Below are 7687 nucleotides of genomic sequence, written 5' to 3' on the forward strand. Positions count from 1 at the left end.
TTAATCCGGATCAAATTGATCCAGATTTAGTGATTCTGTTTTTGCGATCCGTGATCACGTAATCCAGCTTACTTTTTGAGCCAGTTTTTCAAAGCAACATTGGATTGGATCAATCTGATCTGGATAGGAACTTTCCAGGATCACTAAATCTGGATTACCAGTGCTCAAACAGGATAGGAAATCACTATGTAGAACTATAGATATGTAAAGAGTGACAAGTAGAATAGCCAGCGTGGGGTCAATATAATTAATTTTTTTTAAATGAAAACTAAGAAAATGTAATAAATATTAAATTAATAATAATAAGAAATAAGAAAAACAAGAAAAAGCCCACCCCATCCTTTTCCAGCAGTCCGCTCATCTGAGACCTACAACACAAACACTGTACATTGAGGATATTTATAATAAGTTTCCAATATAGATGTAAATAAAAAAAATACTTAATGTCAAAAACTCCACAATAATCCCAGACTTCCTCATCTGATGTGAAGCGTATCCTTTAGATGGGGGATCTCAAGTCTGGCCTTGGTTTGCTGCAGTTTGGTCAGAGTCAGTTGTTCCTCTGCCAGGCGAAGCTGTGCTTCTGCCCTTTCAGTCTCTTTTTGCAATTGTTGAAAGAGATTTCAAAAATCAGTCATTGCCATTTCTTGCATTTTTTGTTTATTCTGTAATCATTGCTATCATCATTAATAAATATTCTATTAAGAAAAATATTTTCCATTGTGATGAATACATATATATATATATATATATATATATATATATATATATATATATATATATATATATATATCAATTAGTGACAGAATAGAATTTATTGTTTTTGGTCAGTTTTGACAGCTGTTTGGGGGATTATTTTATAAGGCCAAACTCTTTCTACTTTGCTGGAGGCCTATACAGAAAGGCTAAATACGTTAAAGCCAATAATCACTATAGCCTGACAGATGAACAAATAAAATTAAAACCTTATTAATAAATAGTATATCTCGTAAGATACTGCATGATCCAAAAATAGTATTGTTTAATAATTTTTTTAAGTTTTCATTACATTTTAGGCATGAAATCCACGCTAAATCTACCCTTCTGATGGGATCAGTTTAATCCATGTTTTTTGGATCAAAGTGAACCAGATCCTACAAAAAAGGTCCGACAAACCCAAACTAAAGGTTTGATCCGGATCAAAACCAAGATTGGATTGCGTGATCTAATCCAATTATGTAATCCGTTTTTTCTATTGAAAAACCCATTTTCAAGATTTGATCCAATCCCTTATCCAAAATCCTAGTGGATTACTTTTGAAAAACCGGGCCCAGGGCCCGGGGCCCGGGGCCAGGCAAATGTAATAAAGACTTAAAAATTTTATTAAATAATACTATTTTTGGATCACGCAGTATCTTGCGAGATATACTATTTATTCATAAGGTTTTAATTTTATTTGTTCATCCGTCAGGCTATAGTGGTTATTGGCTTTAATGTATTCAGCCTTTCAGTATAGGCCTACAGCAAAATAGAAAGAGTTTGGCCTCATAAAATAATCCCCCAAACAGCTGTCAAAATTTACCAAAAACAATACATTTTATTCTGTCAATAATTGATATATATATATATATATATATATATATATATATATATATATATATATATATATATATATATATATATATATATATTCATCACAATGGAAAATATTTTTCTTTTTAGAATATTTCAAGAGTTCACACTTAGCTGATGATTTACAAAAGCTTGTTTAGCATGCTGTCCAGGGAGAGAGCCCCGAGCTCAAGGGCTCCTCGAGCCCGGGGCTTCCTCCCGTTGGCAGAGCAAGAGGGGAGCCTGAGCTCGGTGGATCTCAGAACTCCCCTGCCGCTGTAGCTAAGGGAACGCAAGGGATTAGACAAGCTTGATTGTTATGCATGTTGAATGTCTTTGGATGGTGGGAGGAAACCGGAGAACCCGGGGAAAACCCACGCGGACACGGGGAGGACATACAAACTCCTCACAGAAACACCCACCGGTCCTGTGGAACCCGGGCCGGCAGTGTTCTTGCTGTGTGGCTCACAGTGCTAACCACTGGGCCGCCGTGCCGCCCAATCACAGGTAAAGAAGAAGAATAGGGGAGGAGGGGGGTTTCTTCCAAACGAAGATAAAGTGAACTGAAAACTGTGGCTATTTATAGTAGCTTAGGGCTCATATGATTGGAAGGTAGTGATTAGCAAATGCGAGACTGGCCGTGATAAATCATAAGCACGTGATCCTCTCGAAATTAGTTTATGAATAAACTTCACTTCAAGAGTTCACACTTAGCTGATTATTTACAAAAGCTTGTTTGGCATGCTGTCCCGGGAGAGAGCCCCGAGCTCAAGGGCTCCTCGAGCCCGGGGCTTCCCCCCGTTGGCAGAGCAAGAGGGGAGCCTGAGCTCGGTGGATCTCAGAACTCCCCAAAATGCAGTAATTAATCGCTCGGGACAGCAGCCGCATATTCAAGGAAAAAAACCCCAAAAAGCAAGGAAAATAGAGCTATATCCGGCTGCTGGATATAATGGAAGGAAAGAAAGTTTAATGCATGGGCATTAAGTAGATAGGATTATGAAGGGTGAAGAGAGGATTCTAGTAGCTCCTGCTGGAGTTAGAGCTTGAAGAAACCCCTGCGGGGGTCATAATTTTCAGGGTTGTGAATAAAAGGGAGAAGAAGGTGGTTTGAAGCAGAGTGTAAAAGAGGACTCTGGGTAACTCCTGCGGGAGTTGGAGCTCTAAGCGACCCCTGCGGGGGTCAGAGCTTGGGGGTAGAGTGTAGATAGGAGGAGATAGGTAGCAGTGAGTGGAAGAGAGTAACTCTTGCGAGAGTTGGAGCTCGGAGCGACCTCTGCGGAGGTCAGAGTTTGGGGGTAGAGTGTAGATAGGAGGAGATAGGTAGCAGTGAGTGGAAGAGAGTAACTCTTGCGAGAGTTGGAGCTCAAAGCGACCTCTGCGGAGGTCAGAGCTTGCAGGTAGAGTGCAGATGGGAAGAGATAGGTAGCAGTGAGTGGAAGAGAGGATTTTAGGGTAACTCTTGCGAGAGTTGGAGCTCTGAGCGACCCCTGCGGGGGTCAGAGCTTGAGGGTAGAGTGTAGATAGGAGGAGATAGGTAGCAGTGAGTGGGAGAGAGGATTTTGGGTAACTCTTGCGAGAGTTGGAGCTCGGAGTGACCTCTTCGGAGGTCAGAGCTTGGAGGTAGAGTGTAGATAGGAGGAGATAGGTAGCAGTGAGTGGAAGAGAGTAACTCTTGCGAGAGTTGGAGCTCAAAGCGACCTCTGCGGAGGTCAGAGCTTGGGGGTAGAGTGTAGATAAGAGGAGATAGGTAGCAGTGAGTGGAAGAGAGTAACTCTTGCGAGAGTTGGAGCTCGGAGCGACCTCTGAGGAGGTCAGAGCTTGAGGGTAGAGTGCAGATAGGAGGAGATAGGTAGCAGTGAGTGGGAGAGAGGATTTTGGGTAACTCTTGCGAGAGTTGGAGCTCGGAGCGACCTCTGCGGAGGTCAGAGCTTGGAGGTAGAGTGTAGATGGGAGGAGATACGTAGCAGTGTGTAGAAGAGAGGGTTCTGGGTAACTCTTGCGAGAGTTGGGGCTCGGAGCGACCCCTGCGGGGGTCAGAGCTAGAGGGTGAGTCAATAAGGAGAAGAGAGGTAGTTGAAGTAGAGTGAAGAAGTTTTAGCTTGAGCAGACCCCTGCGGGGGTTGGAGCTTGGAGACTAGGCGGAAAAGAATAGGTAGCAGCATGAAGAAGAAAGGACTATGGCCGAATCCTGCGAGAGTCGGAGCTCAAGGGGGCCCCTTCAAGGGTCTGAAGAGTCAAGACGGGAGAAAAAAGATTGTTAGAGGTAGAGTGTAGAAAAAATTAGTTGGGAGTGGAGTGTAGAGAAGAAAGGAACGAGAGGCTAAAAAGTAGGGTTATAAGGATAAAAGATTTGGAAAAGTTGGAAGAAGGGAACAAGCACAAATATAATACATACATGTATGTACAAACGCAGTAAATGCGCAAAGAACATGTGGATACAAATGTTTGCATCTGTAAATAGCTATTGGTGATTGCAGAAGATGCTAACTGCAATGGCCCTTGAGGGAGTCCTTGGCAAACATGTAAGGGTGCCATGGGTGGACAATTGGGCTTCTGCGGGGTTTGGTTTGGATGACTCTTGCGAGAGTCGAGGCTCTGTTAGACACCTTTTTGAGTTGGAGCCGTGTGAGGAGGTGCTTGGGGGTTGGTTAAAGCCTGTTGGGCTTTCTTGAGGTGGTATTTATTGAGGCGTATGTAAGATTTGAAAGCTTCAGAAGACCAGCGACCAAGGGTCTGGATCTGATGGTGTGAGAGCCTGTTAGAGGCTGCTGTAGTGGCTGTGCCAATCCCGAATGAGTGGCTGGAAAAGGGCTCTGGGGGAAAACCTGATAGGCGAAGGATTGTCATTGTCGCTTGTCACTCAATGCGCGTTGTCGCGCGTGTTCTGATCAGCTGTGTTGTCGCGCGCGTACTCAAGAGCGGTGTTATCGCGCGCCTACTGAAGGGCGGGACCGAGGGTGTTAGGAAGGGCACTTTCTATGCAAGACTAAAAAGGGCATGTGCTCTGCACAGGTTGAGCCCTATGTGTGCACGTGCCTGCCCTGCATCTTATATATATTATCAGCCTGATCTCACGAGAAAACGTAAGTATTTTACGTTTTGCCAGTTTAGTGGCTAATTCGTACGAATTCGTACGAGTTCAGTCGTACGAAATGGTACGATTTTTAAAAGGAGGCGTGGCACCTGACCCCACTCCTAACCCCAACCGTCATTGGGGGATAAGCAAATCGTACTAAATTGTACGAATTAGATCGTACGAATTCATACGAATTAGTCACTAAATGAAAAAGTTACGAATTGCCGTGAGATTGTGTTGATATTATAGGTAGACACAGACTGGTACAGACTGATGTGACTGGAGTGGGGTGGGGGTGTTTTATTTATACATATATACGCCGTTTTTTTAGGTGAGGGAATGGAAGTTTTGAGTGAGTTCCCCCACTTTTTTCCCTAGGACTTCAATAAGTCAAAGTACAGGTCTAGACTTAATGATGATCATCTTCAAGCCACACTGAGGGTCTCAACTGCTTCCGCTATAAAGCCAAATGTGGTTCAGATTTGTGAGAAGAAGTGCTGTCAAGTCTCTGGCAGCAAGAAGTAGGCAAAAGATGCCATGTTCAGAAGAACTGTTCATAATCTTCACTTAATGTTCTATTAATGTTCAGGACACTTCATGTTCAGAAGAAATAATTAAAACTGTTAATAATGACATTTGAGGACTTTTTTTTGTGGAATCCCTTATGTGGCCCAGCCTCACCCAGACTTTGCCTCCTGCGGCCCCCAGGTAAATTGAGTTTGAGATCCCTGGTGTAGATGCATGAAGTAAGGATTTTGAGTGTAATGGGTTGTCTAGCATGGTATGGAATTGTTTGAATGAATTCCATGCTGTGAGGTATGCATTGAGGGTTCACATTGGTCTTTCGGAATGGAAATACAATTGGGGTGGCCATGTTAAGGCAAAGCAGTGTCCTTTGTAGTAGCCACTGTAACCTATTGGAGGGGCAGCGTCTGTGTATAAGTTAATGTCAATAGGGGATGCTATCAAGTCGCTGTAGAAAAAGGAACAGCCGTTCCATTGCTTAAGGAAAGAGATCCATAAGCAGAGTTAATCGCGACTGGGTTTAGAGAGAAAAATTGTTTCTTCTAAGCCATGAACTGTGGTGGATAATTGAAGGAGGTGGGAAATGAAAGGAATGATGCGCATTGCGAAATTTAGATGGCCTAGAATTGGTAGGAGTTCTCGTTGTGTGCACATCTGTTTTTCAAGGAAAATTTGGGATAGAGAAAATATTCGATTGATTTTCTCTTTAGGAAGGGATGCTTGGAATTTATGCGAGTCTAGATTAATACCCAGAAATTCGATTGAAGTACAGGGTCCTTTCTGAGATCAGCGAAAACCTGCTGGGTGATCGCTAGGTGTTTGGCTGGAGGAGATGACGGGGGGGAAATAAGAAAATCGTCTAGAAGGTGAATGAGGTATGGGATTCCGTAAATATTAGACAGAATCCAGCATAAAGCTTCTGACATCATGTCAAATATTTTTTGGGCTGCTTTTGCATCTAAAAAATAAAATTGATTGCGCCAATGAATGCCAAAAAGGTGCTAGAAGTCTGGGTGAATTGGCAGGATTTTAAAGGTAGAGGAAATGTCTACTTTGGCTAGCCAGGTGTTACGACTAGCTATCTTTATGAGAGAGATCGCTTGATCAATGTCGTGGTAGTTAAGCGGATATTCGTCCAATGGGATAGTGCTGTTAATGCTAGGAAAGGAGCAATTGTGTTGGGACGAAAGGTCGACTATAAGGCGTTTTTGCCAGAAAATTTTTGAGTAGCGACACCAATGGGGCTAATGCGCGAGATATTAAATGGAGGAGCCTTGAATGGTCCAATCATGAAGTTGTTGTTGATTTTTTTTTTAATAAGATAATCGACGGTTTCAGGTTCGGAGGTTGCAGACTGCAGGTTAGGACAGATTGGATAAAGTGAAAAATGGAATGTATCCTTTGTGAAGAGGATGTGGAGAGTAATAGGTTGGATGAGGGTCAGCTTCTGGAGCCAGCAGTCATGATCTCTAAAATAGAAAAAACAAAGAGAATCAGAAATTAAATCTTTGCAAAATAATACAAGTATGGCAGACATGAAAATTGTTTTAGTTGATATCCATGCGAGGCATCTTAATAAGGGCATAGGCGGCTGTAAATGGAAGAGCTTTTGTTAATGCATGGTCCGATAGCTTCATTGATACGATGTGCAAGGATGGTAGGGGTGGGTGTTCGTCTCCCCATGGGATGACAGATGGATGGAGAGCTGAGGATATGGCTTGTCTGGTGGTCCTGGAAAACTGGTACCTCTTGAAGACTGAGCATGTGAAGTGATAGTGAAGTTTAAATTTCTATTTATAACAGTCAAGTGGGAAGTTTGTTTCTTTGCCGTTTTCACATCCGACTGACTTGCTATATAATCTTATATGACGCTTTGTAAATCAACACATGAGTCACTGGCGTATTACAATTGGACTTCTGTGCTTGATGGCATAATGTTTTTCAATAGCTTGCTAATATTTACTGGTTGAGTAATAATCTTTTCAGAAGTTAAATGTCTAATGGAATTTATTATTATTATTTTTTTTAATCTTAACTAAATTTACAAGCGTGTCTGGCCTATTCATTCATAAGGTCTTTGCAACAGAGTCAAGAGAGAGGGCGGGACCATCTCCAGTCTTTTAGCTCATTGGATGGTGACGCTTCTCTTTACAGCTATTGGCTTAAGGAGTTTCAGTCAGGCCATGCAAAAGGTGCAAAAAGCCTGGCGGCCATTTTGTTGATTAAATTCAACATTGTTTATGGCTGGAGCTGCTGCTCTGCTGAACACATTCCAGCAAACAATCTGTTAAACGATGGATCGCATGTGTACTGCTAGGAGAAGGTGAGGGTTCAGTTTTATTGCAATAGCTTTGGAGTTTTGGCTTATATCTTGCTGGGAAATAAGGTTGAAGACACAGCAGATGCGTTGTGGAGGCTCTTTGAAGTGGAAGGTTTTGGTGTTGTTGTTTAAGCTGTTGATGAAATTGTTGGAGTTGTAGTTGTTTGAAATGGTAG

The sequence above is a fragment of the Danio rerio genome, chromosome 22, assembly GCF_052040795.2.
Source record: "Danio rerio strain M-AB ecotype USA chromosome 22, GRCz13ab, whole genome shotgun sequence".
Taxonomy (NCBI): domain Eukaryota; kingdom Metazoa; phylum Chordata; class Actinopteri; order Cypriniformes; family Danionidae; genus Danio; species Danio rerio.